We start from the raw sequence: 18,377 nt of genomic DNA on the forward strand, positions 1-18,377 counted from the left end.
CTGAATCACCGTGGGGAAGGACTGCAGCTCCTGGAGAGAGAGTGTCAGTGAAAGTGCAAACACGTGACTTCTGCAAACTGTACATTGTATCTGTGTTGGAATGAAAACCATTTTATCGATTTGTTTCTGACTGAAATGTTTGCTTAAAGCAGGAACCTGAGGAAGAAAACAAGGTAAACCCATTCAGATCTGAGTGCAGAAACATTTCCTGCAGCACGAATGAGGTTGTACAGCACAGAATCGCGTTTGGATGCATTGAATTATGGTTGATGGGCGCAGCTTGCTTTCACTAGCCTGAGTTACCAGTGTGTAAAGCTATTAAACATGTTGCAGATGGTTCTCACTGTTATGATATAATTGCTGAGTGGCTCGCACTGATTTTAGATCTGCAGGTGATGTGGATTGACCATGTAAAATTGCCCTGTCATTCCAGGGAGTGAAATCACTAAGTTAAGTGAATTGGCCATGGGTAATGTCAGCAGTCACACGATGCAATTGTTTATTCCAGTAGGTTTATTTGAAATCACAAGCCAGGGGGCTGTTCTTTCTTCAAGTGAAATATATGGGATAGAGTGGAGGCTAGGTTTGGTTGAGATGCTGTTCAGAGTGTCCCTATAGACTCTATTGGGTGAATTGTACTTTCTGCCTTGTAGGGAATCTGTGATTCTATCAGAGAGGAGACTGCCAGCGTTTACTGGGCTGCTAAGACATTAGAGATGATGCTAACGGCGTTTAGTGGGGATGGTATTTTATTTATTTGTGTGTTGGAAAATTTGGAACTGAACCAAGGAAAACCGAATGGAAGTTTTCCAGAGTATGTGAGGTTTGGAGGGAGGAAATAAGTGGTAAATTCACTCTTTCAAGTTACTAAATTTCTGAACGTCAGGTATTCAAAACCATTGATGTAGGACAAAGAAATGATGGAGCAGAATTTCTGTCACTCAGAGAATCCGTTTCCAAAATATTTGGGAAGGCACATTTAAAGACACACAAGCAGCGAGTTTCACCAGGAGAGAAAGACAGCCTGTGGCTGGGTAAAAGTGTAAAAGTGGGGTGTGGGGGATGGAATGTGCGAGGAAGCAATGTCTAATTTGGATAAATTGAAATGTAAAGAAATATCAGAAACACATGCAGCCGAATAAGACTCAGCAAAAATGCAGAATTTTGAAAGATTTGCATTAATATTCCACATTAAACATTATAAATGGAACTGAGCAGATTTTATAGATTGTCAAGGAAAGATATTCCATAATGAATAGGAAGTGACACGTCGCTTGGAGGTCGATTTTCTGCTTTAATCCCATGCTTTAAAGACGGGCGGACAATCACCATGATGTTGGGTTCATTAGATACCCACTGAAAACTGCCAAAGCAACTGAGCATCAAAACTGGCTTTTTCTTTGCAGTTAAACTTTTAGTTTTTCTCATCAGTATTTTCTTTAAGCTGAAATAAATTCGGATCAAAATTGAATACAATATTAAACATTCCAATTATATAAATCCAATTCACTTCCGATCATTGCAATGAGCAGAGCGAGGTTGCAGCAAAATTAATAAAATGAAGCGAACAAAACTGCATTTCCGGGAACTTTACCCAGTTCAGGTTCAGCCATATGAGAAAAGCCATCGAGCTAAACCATCACCTTCACTTCTCTCTCCATATATACTTCTTCACGTGAGGGAGAAACTGTCTGAAGACATTATGAGTCAAGACTAAATATGCATGTGAATGTGACGGGAATTTCTTGTTCGCTGGTTCATTCTGAGACAGTTCCGACTCGGAATGAATCAAGGACAGCTATTCCTTCCAAAGATGGTGTCAATTCCTTGGATTTTGCTGATATTATCATTCCTCTGAAAGCAGAAACATAAGGGTGTGGATTCGATTCCGCTCAAGGAATTTCTCATCCCCTATTAGCACCATATGTAATCTTAACAGGGTCACAAGTGAGCTCCTTTACTATGCAAGGAAATAACCCCGAGGTTATGGAGACGGGTTGGTAATTCATTGTTCACATGTGGGTTCAAATCCTGCTCTGGTTGTTACTTTTATTAAACGCAACTGTGGTTTTCCTTTGTGACTCGCTTCTTTAGTATACATTAGATGGAAAATCTTGCTCTTGCACTTCATTGCACCGGGGATTTGCGATAAATTGATACCACATCAAAGTCGAAACAAACCAATTTGATTCTGTTGTAAGTTGAATTGGGATAATGAAAAGGAGTGCAACTTTTGTTTCGTCCCTTCATTCCATCTTGACTTTCTATGAATATACATCGAATGAAAGAGAAACAAATAAGAAGAGATCGAGAGCAATAGTTTATCCAGTGGGATTGTGAATGAGTATTTTGATGTAACATTCCACACAAAGGTCTGATCAGTATTTCAAACAGTCAATTGGAATTGGAACTGCAGAAAGCTTCTCCAGTGAAACAAACCTTTCATTCTTTCACAAACTATTGTTGTGTGAATCACACTTGCGATCCATCATCCAGCGTGATCACCAAGTTGCCAACAGGCTTTGAACCACCAATTTTCTTTAGCAATCACAACTTCTGCACAAACCCATCTGCGGTGTGCCCAGTGCCATTTGTTGTTTCCAGGCCACAACACATTTCTTATTCATGGATTTATCAGCCTTGTTCCTGATCTTTCTGATAAGTTTGAGAAACTTTTTCTATCACTTCATCCCATCCCCTCAGAATTCCAAACTTATCAATAAAATAATACGTTCGACCAAATGATGTAGGATTGGAAGTCGGCCATTCAGCCCATCGAATCTGCTCCACCATTCAACGAACTCATGGCTGATCTGTTAATCCTCAACTCCATTCTCCAGCCTTACATCGACAGAGCTTCATCGTATTTCTGGTTAAATATCTGTCTAGCACATTTTGAAAATAAACAATAACTCAGCCTAAACAAAATTTTCTGGAAAGGGTTCCACAGAATCACTGGACCCTGATCAAAGAAATTACTCCTCATTGCTGAATTAAATTGGCAATAACTAATTGTGACTTCATGTCCTCTGGTGCTCCCATCATACCAGAGGGCAAACTACCTACCCGTAACAATCCTGTTAAGATCCCATGAATATTGAACGTGTATAAATGTTATTATGTGATAACACAGCTCCACTCTGCCTCCTTTGTTTCAAGGAGAATAATCCCAAGCTAACCAATCATTCCACGTAGCTCCAGTTTATCCAATGTTGACAACATCTTCGCAAATCTCTGCTGTCCCCTGCAGAGTCCTTACATATTATTAAGGCAAGTAGAGAAATTTATGTGAAGGAACGAATGAAATTCCAAACACAGATGTGAAATGGAACTTGAAATCAGACAGCGACTGGAATCAGATCGGTCCACACAAGGACGGAATACAGTAATGATAACTCTGACAAATGAGAATCTAATCATATCCCACTGACATTCAATGGCTTTACTGTAACCAAACTACCCCATGTAATCGTCCACAGAGCTAGAATTTAGGGAAAAAATGATATGAACTGGCTATTTTGACAACAAAAACATGTCCTTCGGTAGTCATTGTTTGATTATAAACTCAACTCGTGCCACCATGAATCCTACATCGTTTGCAACGCACAAATGAGACGTGGAACACGACTCTCTCCATTTGCTGAGATGGGTGTAACTTCAATAACACTTACGGAACTGGATACCATTTACGACAATGCAGTCACTTGATTGTTCCCTCTTCAATACTTGCAATATTCATTCTCTTCACCGCTAAGGAACAATTCAGCAGAGTGCACCAACTACAAGATGCACTGGAGTAAGTAATCTGGGCATTTTGACAGAACGTTCAAAGCTCAACAGCTATACTGACTTTCAGGACAATGTTGGAAGATGCAACGAAACTTCACCATTTGCAAGTTACCCTCCAAGGCGCATAGCACCCTGACTTGGAAAGTAATCAGTGATAAACTCATTGAGTGGTGAAACAGTCTTGATGGGGAATATTGCATATTTCAGCCTTCCATCTTTTATCTTACAATTTTATGCGGTGACCAGACTTGTGCTCAGTCCTTTAGCTGTTCCCTAAACTGGTGGTTGCTAAAGTGCTGCTATCATCCACGGCCTGTGGTCAACAATAGAAAATATCCGAAAACCCTCTCAATCAACTGATTCCCCACAAGATTACAGTGGTGTTGGAGAAGCACAGCAGGTCCAGCAGCATCTGAGGAGTAGGAAAAATGAACGTTTAAAACAAAAGCCCTTCATCAGGAATGAGACTGGAAGCATATGGGATGGAGAGATAACTGAGAGGGGGCGGGGCTTTGGAGAAGGTAGCTGAGAGCGCAGTAAGTGGATGGAGGTTGGGGGTGAACGTGATATGTCAGAAAAGAAGGTGGAGTGGATAGGTGGGAATGAGGATGCATGAGTGGGACACGTCAGAAGGACTGTGTTGAGCTGGAATTTGGGAACTGGAGAAAGGTAGGGGAGGGGAAATGAGGAAACTGATAAGTCCAAATTGATGCCATGGCGTTGAAGGGTCGCATGGCGAAAGATGAGGCTTTCTTCCTCCAGGCATCAGGTGGCGAGGCAGTGGCGGTGGAGGAGGCCCAGGACCTGCATGTCCTCGGGAGAGTGGGAGGGGGAGTTGAAATGTTTGGCCAAGGCACACTGGGGTTGAATCTTGCGGGTGTCCTGGAGATATTTTCTGAAGTGCTCTGCGAGAAGACATCCAGTCTCCCCAGTTTAGAGGAGACCACATCGGGAGCAACAGATACAACAAATGACACGTGTGGAAGTGCAGGTGAACCGTTTATGAATGTGGAAGCCTCCATTGGAGCCTTGGACGGTGGTGAGGCGATAGATGTGGGTGCACGGTTTGCACTTCCTGCAGTGACAGGGGAAGGTGCTAGGAGGAAAGGGTGGATCATTGGAGCGCGTGGACTTGACGAGGTAGTCACAGAGCGAACGGTCTTGGCAGAAATTGGATAGGGGTGGGGTCCGTTTAGAGGTGGCGAAACTGCCATCGGATGATGTGATTTATGTGGAGGTTGGTGGGATAGAAGATGAGGACCTTGTTGTGGTTGGAGGTATGGACTTCGTGGGCGGAGGTACGGGACATGGATGAGATGCGTTGGAGGGCATCTTCAACCAGAAAGGAGGGGAAGTTCCGGTCTTTAAAGAAGGAGGACATCAGGTGTGTTCTGTGGCGGAACTGGTCCTTTGGGAGCAGATACGATGGAGGTGGAGGAATTGGGAATACAGGAAAACATTTACGCAAGAGGTAGGGTGGGAGGAGGTATAATCCAGACAGCTGTGGGAATCAGTGGGTTTGTAAAAAGTTTGTCAGTAACACTGACCTCGAGGGAGAAATGTCCTTCCCTACCACTATCCACTTTTCACAAAGACTGATTCCTCCACAACTACCTAGTCAAGTCCACGCCCTCCAATGACCCACCCTCCCCTCCCGGCACATTCCCCTGCCACCGCAGGACTTGCAAAACCTGCACCCACATCTTCCCCCTCACATCCTTTCAAAGCTCCAATGGAGCCTTCCACGTCTATCAAATGTGCATCTGCATTTCCACACATGTCATTTATTGCATCCGTTTCTCACTATGTGGACTCTTCTACATTGGGACGACCGGATATCTTCTCGCAGAGTATTTCCAGGACACCGCAACAGTCAACCCAACGCCCCTTGAACAAACACATCAACTACCCCTCCTCACCCACTCTCCCGATGGCATGCTGGTCCTGGGCCTCCTCCACCGCCATTACCTCATCACCTGACGCCTCATCTTCCACCTCGGGACCCTTCAACCCCAGGGCATCAATGTGGTATTCGCCAGATTACTCCTCGCCCCACGCCCACCTTATCCGAGTTCCAGCCTTCGAGCTTTGTGCCATCCTACTGACGTGTACCACCTATCTATCTTCCTTCCCATCTATCTGCTTCACCCTCTTCTCCGACCTATCACCTTTAACCCCACCTCCACCCACATACAGCATTCTCAGCTAAATTCTTCCCAGTCCCAGCCCTCCCGTTTTTCTCTCCATCCTTGATGCTCCCAGCTTTAGTCCTGATGAAGGCCTTTTGCGGAAAATTCGTTTTTTTTGCAACTCGGATGCTGCCTGACCTGCTGTGTTTCTTCAGAACCACTCTAATTTTGATTCTGATCTCCAGCAGCTACAGTCCGCTCTTCCGTCCAACTGATTCCCCTGTCCATTGATCATCAGGGATCGTGAATGTCCACTCCATGATCTCTTTGTCCGTCTACACCACACAGAATACTCACTGTTATTGGTTCTTCTCCCAAAATTCATTAACACTCATTGATCTGGATTCAATTCTATTCAGCATTTTACTTTTCCACCTGACTAATGCATCACTGCAGTCCTTGGCATTCTTCATCAAAGTCAACTACACGAACAATTGTTGTATCATCAGCAAACTTGCAAATCATGGCTTCTACAACCAAGTCTAAATCATTGGTCTACATCAGAAAACAGTGGCACTCCACTGGAAACAGGCATCCAAACAGGGTTCATTGCTGGTTGGGATTAAAAGCTTCAATAACAGCAGAATCGAACTCCTGCTCTCATTTGTAAACTTCCTGGTGACTCTGTCAGTTGGTCTCCTGAGTGATCACTTCTCACATATGGGAGTGGTGAATGACCTGTGCTCATTGTGACTGAGCAAGTGAGTTTACACCTCAGCGGGTAATTGAATCCCTTCCTGCAGTCACCCCATGGCCGTGACATCTTGGCGCTGCGGGTATCCTTGTGTCTATTTAGTTTGGATATCAGTTAAATTTGAGTCCACACAGACACGACTCCCATTTTCCCCGTTGTCTGAGTCAGAGGGCATTCATGGGTGAACCACATTGTCGTGGGTCTGGAGTCAAATATTGACAGGATTCGTCATGGTCGGCAGAAATGAACGAATGAGTTTTCAGTAATATAAAGTTATTGTCTCTGTTCCTGAGATTGGGTTTCTTTTCCAGATTTCATTCTTCAAATTTAACTAACAGCAGCTGCCACGTTCCAGTCTCCAAAGATTACTAGCCCAATAGATCGCCGCTGCACTAACAACTCCCTGCTGCATTTCTCCATTCAAAGAATGACAATGTCAATTCAGATTATCCCAGATGGAGAGAGAATAGGACGCGTTTCTGTGTTGGAATGGAAACAATGTACGCTGGATTGGAGTGTTTACTGGAGCAAGAGACTGATGTGGAGACGATGTGAGCATAAGCAGTTCTTGCTGTCAAAGCAACAAAATACCACTTTGTTAAGGAAAATCTCTTAGAATGCTTTCAATACGTCGACCTCTCACTTAAGGCTCCAGCATGCTTCCTCTGAGCCAATCCTCAGTGCGGGTTAATGCTGCTGCTCAATCTTAATAATGTCATAGATTGAGATCAATATGCCTTCCACCCCGCTTTTGACCAGAAGCACTCAAAGCCTCAGCATTTCACGCGCTTGGATATACAGATAAAATCTTTTCCCTGGGGTTGGAGAGTCCAGAACTAGAGGGCATAGGTTTAGGTTGAAAATGCAAAGATATAAAAGAGACCTAAGGGGCTACATTTTCATCCTCGGTGGCGCATGTATGGAATAAGCAGCCAGAGGAAGTGGTGGAGGCTGGTACAATTGCAACATTTCAAAGGCATTTGGATGGGTATATGAATAGGAAGGGTTTGGAGGGATATGGGTCGGGTGGTGGCAGGTGGGACTAGATTGGTTTAGGATATCTGGTCGGCATCTCCGGGTTGGACTGAAGAGACTGTTTCCATGCTGTACATCTCTATAACAGGGCGGCATGGTGGCACAGTAGTTAGCACTGCTGCCTCACAGTGCCAGAGACCCGGGTTCAGTCAGGTGGAGTTTGCACCTTCTCCCAGTGTCTGCGTGGGTTTCCTCCGCGTGCTCCGGTTTCCTCCCACAGTCCAAAATTTGCAGGTTAGATGAATTGACCACGCTAAATTGCCCATAGTGTTAGATGCAGGGGTAAATGCAGGGGAATGGGTATGGGTTGGTGGACTTGTTGGGCCGAAGGGACTGTTTCCATACTGTAAGTAAACTAATCTAATCTCATGAGTCTATGATCGGGCCTTAACCAATCATGTCACTTGTGCCACAGAATAGCTTCACGTGCTCATTTCCACCGCCACTTCCAGTCCCTATACACCTCCATCCCCCACCACGAAGGCCTCAAAGCCCTCCGCTTCTTCCTTTCTCGCCGAAACAACCAGTACCCTTCCACTGACACCCTCCTTCGACTGACTGAACTGGTCCTCACTCTGAACAACTTATCTTTCCAATCCTCCCACTTCCTCCAAAACCAAAAGAGTAGCCATAGGCACCCGCATGGGCCCCAGCTATGCCTGCCTCTTCGTTGGATAAGTGGAACAGTCCATCTTCCGCAGCTACACTGGCACCACCCCCCAACTTTTCCTCCTCTACATCGATGATTGTATTGGCGCTGCCTCGTGCTCCCACAAGGATGTTGAACAGTTCACCCACTTTACTAAAACCTTCCAGCCCGACCTCAAATTTACCAGGACCGTCTCAGACTCCTCCCTCCCCTTCCTAGACCTCTCCATGTCTATCTCGGACGACCGACTCAACACGGACGTTTACTATAAACCGACTGACTCCCACAGCTACCTAGAATACACCTCCTTCCACCCTGCCCCATGTAAAAACGCCATCCCATATTCCCAATTCCTTCGCCTTTGCCGCATCTGCTCCCAGGAGGACCAATTCCAATACCGAACAACCCAGGTGGCCGCCTTCTTCAAAGACTGCAATTTCCTGTCAGGCGTGTTTGACGATGCTCTCCACCACATCTTCTCCACTTCCCGCTCCTCCGCCCATGAACCCCGCCCCTCCAAACGCCACCAGGACAACCCCACTGGTCCTCACCTACCACCCCACCAACCTCCAGATACATCGTAACATCCTTCGTCATTTCCACCACCTCCAAACGGACCCCACCACCAAGGATACATTCCCCCCCATCACTATCAGCGTTCCGAAAAGGCAACTCCCTCCGCGACTCCCTCGTCAACTCCACACGCACCACCAACCCAACCTCCACTCCTGGCACCTTCCCCTGCAACTGCAAGAAATGCAAAACTTGCGCCCACACCTCCCCCTCATTTCCCTCATACCCCAAGGGATCCTTATATATGCATCAGAAATTCACCTGCACCTCTACACACATCATTTACTGTATCCGTTGCACCCGATGTGGTCTCCTCTACATTGGGGAGACAGGCCGACGACTTGCAGAACGGTTCAGAGAACACCTCTGGGACACCCGCACCAACCAACCCAAACGCCCCGTCGCTGAACACTTTAACTCCCCCTCCCACTCCGCCAAGGACATGCAGATCCTTGGCCTCCTCCATCGCCAGACCATGGCAACATGACGCCTGGAGGAAGAGCGCCTCACCTTCCGCCTAAAAACCCTCCAACTACAAGGGATGAATGCAGATTCCTCCAGCTTCCTCATTTACCCTCCCCCACCTTGTCTCAGTCAAATCCCTCGAACTCAGCACCGCCTTCCTAACGTGCAATCTTCTTCCTGACCTCTCCGGCCCCACCCCGACTCCGGCCTATCACCCTCACCTTAACCTCCATTTCCAACGCCCCTCCCCCAAGTCCCTCCTCCCTACCTTTTATCGTAGCCTGCTTGGCACACCCTCCTCATTCCTGAAGAAGGGCTCATGCCCGAAACGTCGATTCTGCTGCTCATTGGATGCTGCCTGACCTGCTGCGCTTTTCCAGCAACACATTTTTAAGCTCTGATCTCCAGCATCTGCAGTCCTCACTTTTTCCACCGTCACTTCCAGTTTGGTATTCGCGGCTGTGCCACAAAGTTTGTCTGATTCTGGTTCCAGGAACTGGAGTTATGTGACTGACTGCAGCAATGTGTACTTCCTTGTTTGGGGAAGTTGGTGAAGAAACTATTATTAACACATAGTTAATAGCACATTGTTATTGAAACATACATTGCACCAATATCCCGCACCATCCCCTGAACCTTATTTTTTCTAGAAATATATCAAGCTCATCTTCAACATGCAGTATTCGATGGAACCACCACAGCGTCTGGTGATATCGAATTGAAAGATTCAGCTAATTCTGAATTCCCACATGTCTGCAGTCGCTCACGTAATATTCCTGCTGTGTATCTGCTTCTCTTCCTAACGCATCCTCTGTCACTGTAATTATTGCTGTTTTTAAATGCGGGTCTATGCATGACTCAGTGGTGGTTTGAATGTTAAAATATTCTGCATTGTGGCCGCAGTAAGATCGTTCGAATCCGAGTCACTGCATTTTACTCCTTGTGATTAATGCTGGAGAAACACAGAAAGGAATCAGTTGATTTTACATAAAGGCATTCTCTGAGATTATGTCTTTTTTCCATCAAACCCCTCTCTCTCACACATCTCTGCGAGTCATAAACAGGATCCAGACTCACCATTCTCGGAGAATTCTCTCCCTCCCGCAAACACATACCTCCTTTAAGCTCCCCCTCCCATTTCCCTTTCACATTGATCTCGTTAGGCCTGTGCTGCTGCGCTCACTGTTGCTGTGTGACCATGCCCAAGTCTCACCATCGGGACATTCAAACCAATTGATCAATTTCGATACCGCAGTTGTGATCTCAATCCACATGGCGCAGCTTTTCCTGACATGGACCAGCGATTATTGAAACATCAGGCTCAGGAAAAGGGCTCAGGGAAGCATTGAGGAAAATAAACTTTATTCAAAAAACACCAGTTTCTATCGACTTTCGCATCATTTATTTCACGTGTTCATTCGGCTCTAGCGAGACAATTGTGAGTAGTTATGAAGGGGAGATTTGCCAGGATATTGTCTGGCTGAAGAAGAGAGATTGGACAAACTGGAGTTGTATTTCTTAGAGAAGAGGAGATTGAGAGGGGCATGATTAAGATGTACAAAGTACTGAGGGATATGAATAGCGTAGACTGAAATATATGTTTCGCATTGATGGAGTTTTCAATCACGGGAGGCCATCGATTTAAGGTCAGAGGCGGAAAGATTAGAGTGAATGCGTGGAAAAACGTTTTTAAACAGTGAGTGGTTGAAATGGGGAACACAGTGTATGCAAGGGTCGGAGAGGCAGAAATCCACATAACTTTCCGAAGTATTCAAATGTGAATTTATGATGCCAAGACGTACAAGGATGTGGGTCAAGTGATTTGAAAGGGAATTAGGATAGTTAAGCAATTGTTATTGAGCAATACAAATACTCCATTCCAAGTATGGATTATTGATACCTGTCCTTCCATTCTTGAAGGGACAAGTCACATGAATAACTGTGCTCTCTGAATCAGCGTGGGGGAGTACTACTGCTCTCGGGGGAGACAGGGTGACAGTGACAGTGCAAACACGTAACTTCTCAAGCTGTATCTGGTGCTGTTGTTGTAATGAAAATCATTTGATACTTGTGCTCCGTAGTGAGGTGGTTACTTATAGCAGGTAGCTCAGGAAGATATACATTCTACTGCCCTTTCCCCACTGGCCCACACCACTGAATACCGGCACTATGCAGGACAATTGTTCTCTGTACACCATCGTCCAATCCTCCTTGACCCCCAGCACTTCCCCATTTGGCACCATTACACGAAATCCCAGAAGGTGTAATGCTGCTCGTTTACGATGTCTCCCCTCACTGTGTAAGGTTCCACCGATTTATCTGCCCATCAATCAATTTAGCAAACTGCATTTCCTGCTCAGAATGTGGTCTCATCGAGACTGTGGAGAGAAGAACAAAGCGGGTGACAAACATAATTACACCTACATTCTGTAGGCAAGCAAACTAAGACCCTGACTTCCATGTTCCTGTCACTGCAACATGCCACTGTGTTCCCATGCCTCCATGTCAGTTTGGTCTGCTGCAGCGCTCCCGCATAGCACAGCGCGAGTTGGAAGAGCAGCACGTCATTTCCTACTGAGAGACCATACAATCTTCAGTACCCAACATTGAGTTCAATCATTTTAGGCCCTGCTCCACCCACACATATCATTCGTTCCAAAGGTGGATCGTTTGGCTCGAAAGTCTCTCCTCAGATCCACTAGACCTGCTGATTTTGTTCAGATATTTCTGTTTTTCTTCGAATAATTTGTTCTGTTCTGATCGCCAGCCTTCAGGAAACGTGTGATTGCACGGGAACGTGGTCAGAGTAGATTTACCAAGGTGATGTCTGAGCTCGCCCATTCCCCCTGTGAAGATAAGCGAAAGTGAAGGCTGTAGGTGCTGGAGCTCAGAGTCGACAGTGTAGTACTGGAAGAGCACAGCACGTCAGACAGTATGAGAGGAGCAGGAGAATCGATGCTTCGGGCACAAGCCACTGCCATTCCATGACCAGCCGATGCCTGGAGGAAGAACGTCTCATATTCCACCTTAGGACCCTGCAACCACACGGGATAAATGTGTATTTCAATAGCTTCCTCATTTCACCTCCCCCCACATTATCCCAGTCCAAAGCCTCCAACACGACACTGCTCTCTGGACCCGGCCATCAGTCCCCCTCTGACCTACTACCTTCTCCGTCATCCTCATCCACCTATCGCTTTCCCAGCTACCTAACCACCAACCCCATTCCCCTCCCTCAAACCCCACACAAAAATCTCATTCCTGACGAATGGCTTATGCCCGAAACATTGATTCTCCTGCTCCTCGCATGCTGCCTGACCGGCTGTGCTTTTTTAAAGCACGACACGCTCGTCACTGCAAAGATAGATGAGCCCTATTGGGGCTCTTAATCTGAGACCGGAGAAACGTGAGAGAGGAATTGATTAACGTGCACAGAAAGGGATTAGATACGTGTGACAGGAGTAAAATTCTAATAAACAGGGATATAGATGAAACGCTAGTGAGAGGCTGTTCAGAGAAGATTTAGGAAGGACGTTTGCATCCTGAGAGTTTTGTTTGTCTGGAACTCACTGTGTGAACGTATGGTAAATCTAAGACTCCTCAGAACACTTGAGGATTATTTAGCTGAACACTTGAGGAGCTCGAGCATGTACGGATAAGGACCAGGTACTGGAAAGTGGGGCGAGGATAAATAGATGTTTGATGAAAGATTTGAACACCGTAATGTTGGGTGCAGTAAAATGTAGGCTAGCTCACCTCTGTGGCACAATGAAAGTCGTATTGGACTTCTACTGCATTGTTAAGATTGTGATTCAAAGTTTGTGGGTTTGAGTCCCAGCAGAATCGGAGTTTAGTTCAGATTTCAGCTGAATCAATGATGGTTCTGCTGATTCATCATCGGTTCCCATCGTCTGGAGTTCTCGTCCCCGCTACTGACCAGAGAAGATTCCTCACCTTCTTGGTGGTGAGTTTTGAGGGAATCGCATCATTTGAAACATGATCAGTCCAGAATACGCTGCTCATTCACAAAACCAACTGCTGAAGCCCAATGTCTCTAAACACAGTTGACCCCCACGGTTGCACAGAGGTTTTCGGTTTATTCAGTGTCTTTTCGCCTTTGGGCGGCAGGTTGATGTGGATGGACTGGGAAAAGACATTGACGTGTTCTCTCAGCCATAATGATATCAAATGGCGGGGTAGCGCTTGCGGGTGAAATGGTGCCCTCCTATTCCTCTCTGTCTGTGCTGTTTCTGACAGAGGGTCTTAAACAATAACATGATGAGGACCCTGTGAATCTACACCACGGAATACCGAGCTCTCACAGCTTGAATACACAGCTCCTGTTGTAGCTTTGATCATTCAGTGGAGGGTTCTCCGAGGCGCTCTGTCAGACTGCAAGTTCCTTCACACAGGTTTCCAACTGGACATATGGAGCGAACGGCCGTGTGGATATTGGGGATTCAGGGACAGATTTCCCCTTTGCCTGACTAGAGTTCTGGCCACAGTAATAATCATGAATTTCGGGCATTCTGGATCTTACTCTGGATTTTTATCACTTTACAATTTAAACTGAAATTCAATTTACTCTTGGGCTTGCTGCCGGCGGCTCCAGTGGAGCAACTGATCAGCGCTTGGTACTTAACAGCGTGTAATTCCTCAGTTGTAATTCCAATCGTTATCTAAAGCTGCTTAAACTGACGTTAATCAGGAATTATTGGAGCATCAGACTGAAGCATAGTTGAAGAACAATGTCGAATAAAGCAGCATCTATTCTGAAACTCCAGTTTCTGATTTGGGAAAGGTATCAATTGTTAACCGTAAAACTGCACATATTCCCCAAGTAATTATCCATCTGTGGTTCGAGAAACAGAGATGATATTTAAGCTTGATGACCTTTTCAAATCTCTAACACTGCACTGGATTACATTCTTGAAAAGGCTCTTAAACTCGTTTCATATTATCAAGTTTGCTGCAAACTCACACAGCTCAATTAACCGTTCGAAAGGAATTATATTTATTTCTTTGGGTAGATTGAATGTTGTCATCGAAACTGGTAAAGTCATGACAAATAGTTTTGATGCTGTGTGGAACAAAGGGTTCAAACAGGAATAAGGATGAGTCTTGTCGCTGGATTTTTCGGAAGGAGATGAGTGAGTATTAAAAGGAATCAGTCCTGTTCCTGGTCATTGTGACCAAATGTTCAAGGCAACAGGTGGCAATGATAATGATGCTTGACATCGATAGGTCCGTTCCTGCTCACTATAGTCAACATTGTATTACAGATCACGTGAGCGGAGGAGATGATGATCCTTATAGCAAACTGAGACAGTGCGACATTTAATCCCACGTTATTAGTCTCACTCTATACCAGAAACCAGTTATCCAACGGACTGAGCTAACCGGCTTCCATTTAATGCAAAGCTAAAACAAACAGCTCAGCACATTAACAATCTGTAGTAGTTCACGGAGAACCAGCTGCTACACCTTTCAACACCACCAGATCTTCTTACACTTAACATGTTCAGTTGCAGGTATATAGCAATTTCTTTCCGATGAACGCTGAACAATTTGTGAGAGCGTCCATTTTGCCTCCCCATTCAGGCAGCTCAGAATCCCTGTCCCTGTTAAATTCGCTCCTTGTGTGTCTGCACGTGGCCTTTCAAATATGCTGGAATCATCTTCTAACATGTTTTCTTCTGCTGAAAAATCATCTCCGATTTCAATAACTCTCAGAATAAAAGTACCTGCTGTAAACTTCTTTGTCGTTCCTCACTAATATTGAAGCTTTTACCTTTGGTTATACATTCACCTTAACGAGGGAATTTCCCTCCTATTAATCCTTTCCAACCTCACATCAGCTGGAAAAGCTCCATTAGGACACAAATCAGTCATTCCTGATTTGTGTCGCGTGATTCTTCTTCTATTTCACCATCCAATTAAATCCCTACTTTTCTTTTCTCGTGGCTTTATCTCCCAGGAAACCTCATTTCCGTCATCTCTAACGATTTTGTATCAAGGGAACTCTGGCCACATCCTTTTTAACTATATTCCACACCCCAACCCCCGTCTATTTCATCATCTCTATATCCCAGTAAATTTCGTCCTGAGAAATGATGCTGGGTCGAATTCAACTCATTAAAACTTACCACTATGCTATGCAGTCTCATTACTGGCACAGGAAAGGTGTGGGCTATTTTACTTGCAGCTGAATCGGTTGGTTGCAGCAACATTGGGTCAAATCGCAGTCACACAGGTGACTGTTGTTCTCATTTTTATTTCTTTTCAACGGGTGTTGAAGTAACACAGTGAGGAATCAAGTAATATTGTAAGACATATATAACCGGATGTGTTAAATGTAAGGTTATGAGAATAGGGCAGTTTTAATTCACATAGACCAGAGATTCTTCAAATCTCATGAGATTGACAGAGAGCGATGTTGAGCGAAATAGACTGTCTTGGCAAATGCCATTGTTATGAAGTTGTGGTGTAATGTACTTTTAATGGCGCTGAAATGTCTGGCGAGCACAAGGAGTCCAGAACAAGGTAACAACATAACATTAGGTCGAAACAACTAACAGCTGTGTTACATGGATACAAAAACAAATTCTAATTCGGCCAATCAGTTTCAATTATGCCCCAATCAAGTTTGAATGTGGTATTTTTACAATGTTAAAACCAATGAAGCGATCCGACGTTTTGTGAGACAAATATCGGCCATTTTGAACAGTTACCCAGAGCGACAAAGAACAGCAAAGAGAGCAGCTAAAATATCAACAGATGTAGGATGTTAGTAAAATCTCCAAGAGGTGCTTATCTGGAGAAATAGATTGCATAAAAAAGAAGCATCAACACCGACCTGGAGAAAAAATGTACAGAGAAAGATACGAGAGAAGATTCGACAACAAGCTGGTTTGTAAATTGATTTTTTTTTTGTAAATGTTAATGGGGTCGGGGTTGGGGAAGGTATTGTAGAGCACAAGGTTTAGAGAAATGAGTTGCAAGTAGTTATAAGTTGATTATTCTCTGTCAAATGTAAAAAAAAAACAATAAATTTGTTCTTTTTAACTTTAAATAGTGATTTTTGGAATAGTTCTTTGCCTCTTGAATTTTAACAGAATACAGTACGGGGTGAATCCTTTCTGTTTTGTCGGTTTACATTTGCAGAGGGGTTTACCCCGTCACGTAACACCAATTTCTGTGGTTGCTTTGTTGTTTCGCTCATTTGTGAATTTTGCCACATTAACGATTTTGAAGTTGTCCCCTCTACAGAAAAGGTCCGTGCTTTTGCACCATTGTAAAAAAGGTGCAGTATATCTAAGCGACAGGGCTCCCTACAATGACATCCGACGCTGTTTCAATCTATCTATCCTGATATCGACCCATGGAAACAGCACTGCGCAGTCTCCTCGAGTCTGGAAAACAATCCCTTCACAGATAATGTTGCATTCCGCTCTCAAGCGGCTTTTCATTCCATCGCTTTCAATTCCTCACAGAATCCGTTTCAACAGAATTTGTCGCTGAGTCATTTGTTTGTGCTCAAATCCTGTGAGCAGAGGGTCACAGTTGGAGAGTGCTGAGCCCATAACCCAGAGGGCTAACAATACTCTGTGAACTGTAGTCTGCTGTTCATCATTTGACTAACAGCAGGTAGATGTGTCTATGCTCTGCAAATTTTCACGCCTGTTTTAAGAAGCCAGATAAACATTTCCTGGCACCTGCTCTTGTTGTCACACAGACAACAGCAACAGCACGAGTCGAGATTGTCTGCACTCCAACATCCGTTTTCTTCCCAGTGGTGTAAAGATGATGGTCTGAAACGACTTTTTCTGTTCTCTGTCACTCTGGGATGATGTGAGTTGTGAAATTTATTCTCTGAGCTTGGGGTAACGTGATAAAGCTTATACGTATCAGGTGCAGTGTGCCTGAGCGACAGGATATGCTGCAGTAACATTCCATGCTGATTCAGACAGCAGAGACCTCGCTGTAACTTCGAGGAGGATACAGACACATATCCCGATGACTGGGGGAGACTCCCTCTTTCCCTGCAGTTCTGCTTCAGAATGTTTCATCTGTTTCAGATGGCGTCATTTGCACAAGATTCCCAAAAGAAGATGGGTTCCTGTGCATGTGCAATCTCCCTTTTGTACAGCTTTCCAGAATTTGCATAACTCCCACTCCCTCTAGCCGCCTCCCCGATCCCCAAACCCGTGTTTGATATGGAGCTGAAGAGCACGTTCACCTTTCTCTCCCACGACACTGATTGCCATGCCACACACCAGACGAAAAGCTGAAGACTGCGGGAATCTGCTGTGGTCAGCGCTAACAGAGCGGCCCAGCGGGAGCGTATTGGGCTCATAACCCCGAAATTAATGGATTGAAAACATCCTCTGCTCGCTGACAATTCGAGGTTTCAGTCTGTGTACTTTCCCCGCTCCTGTTCCTATATAACATAGGTCCATTCTACGTCTTGTATGTAGTTTCACTTTCCACCATCGAGCCTCGGTTGTTTGATTTCACTTTGCCCGGTCGCCCTATCAACTGTTTGATAAAACCAAGGTGTAAATCATCAAAGTTGCACCCCTTGAAATAACGTTGAGTTCAGGGGTAATAAGTGTCATGGTAGTGAGCATGGCACAGTACCAATGCGGTGAAAGTGAAACAAGAGTTTCAGGATGTTCACCCATACAATCCCACTCTGAATAATTCCACCATCTGGATGTTTGCACAGTTCTGGGTTTGAAACTTTAGGAAGTGGGGACGGGAAAGGATTGGAAACAGCGCTGAACAGGTTGATGGGAATGGTCTGGTATATGAGGAATGTCAACAATAAAGGTCATTTGGAAGTATGTGACAGTTTTCCTTGGAGAGTAGAAGACCGAAAGCTGGCCTTGTTAAACCTTTTCAAGATATGAGTGGGATAGACAGAGGTAATAAGGAAGGGAGAATGCTCCCTACGCCTGAAAGGTTCGAGAACGATTCGGCA

The sequence above is a fragment of the Chiloscyllium plagiosum genome, unplaced genomic scaffold (assembly GCF_037043375.1).
Source record: "Chiloscyllium plagiosum isolate Xiang-an unplaced genomic scaffold, Cpla_swu_hap1 HiC_scaffold_21, whole genome shotgun sequence".
NCBI classification, from domain to species: Eukaryota; Metazoa; Chordata; class Chondrichthyes; order Orectolobiformes; family Hemiscylliidae; genus Chiloscyllium; species Chiloscyllium plagiosum.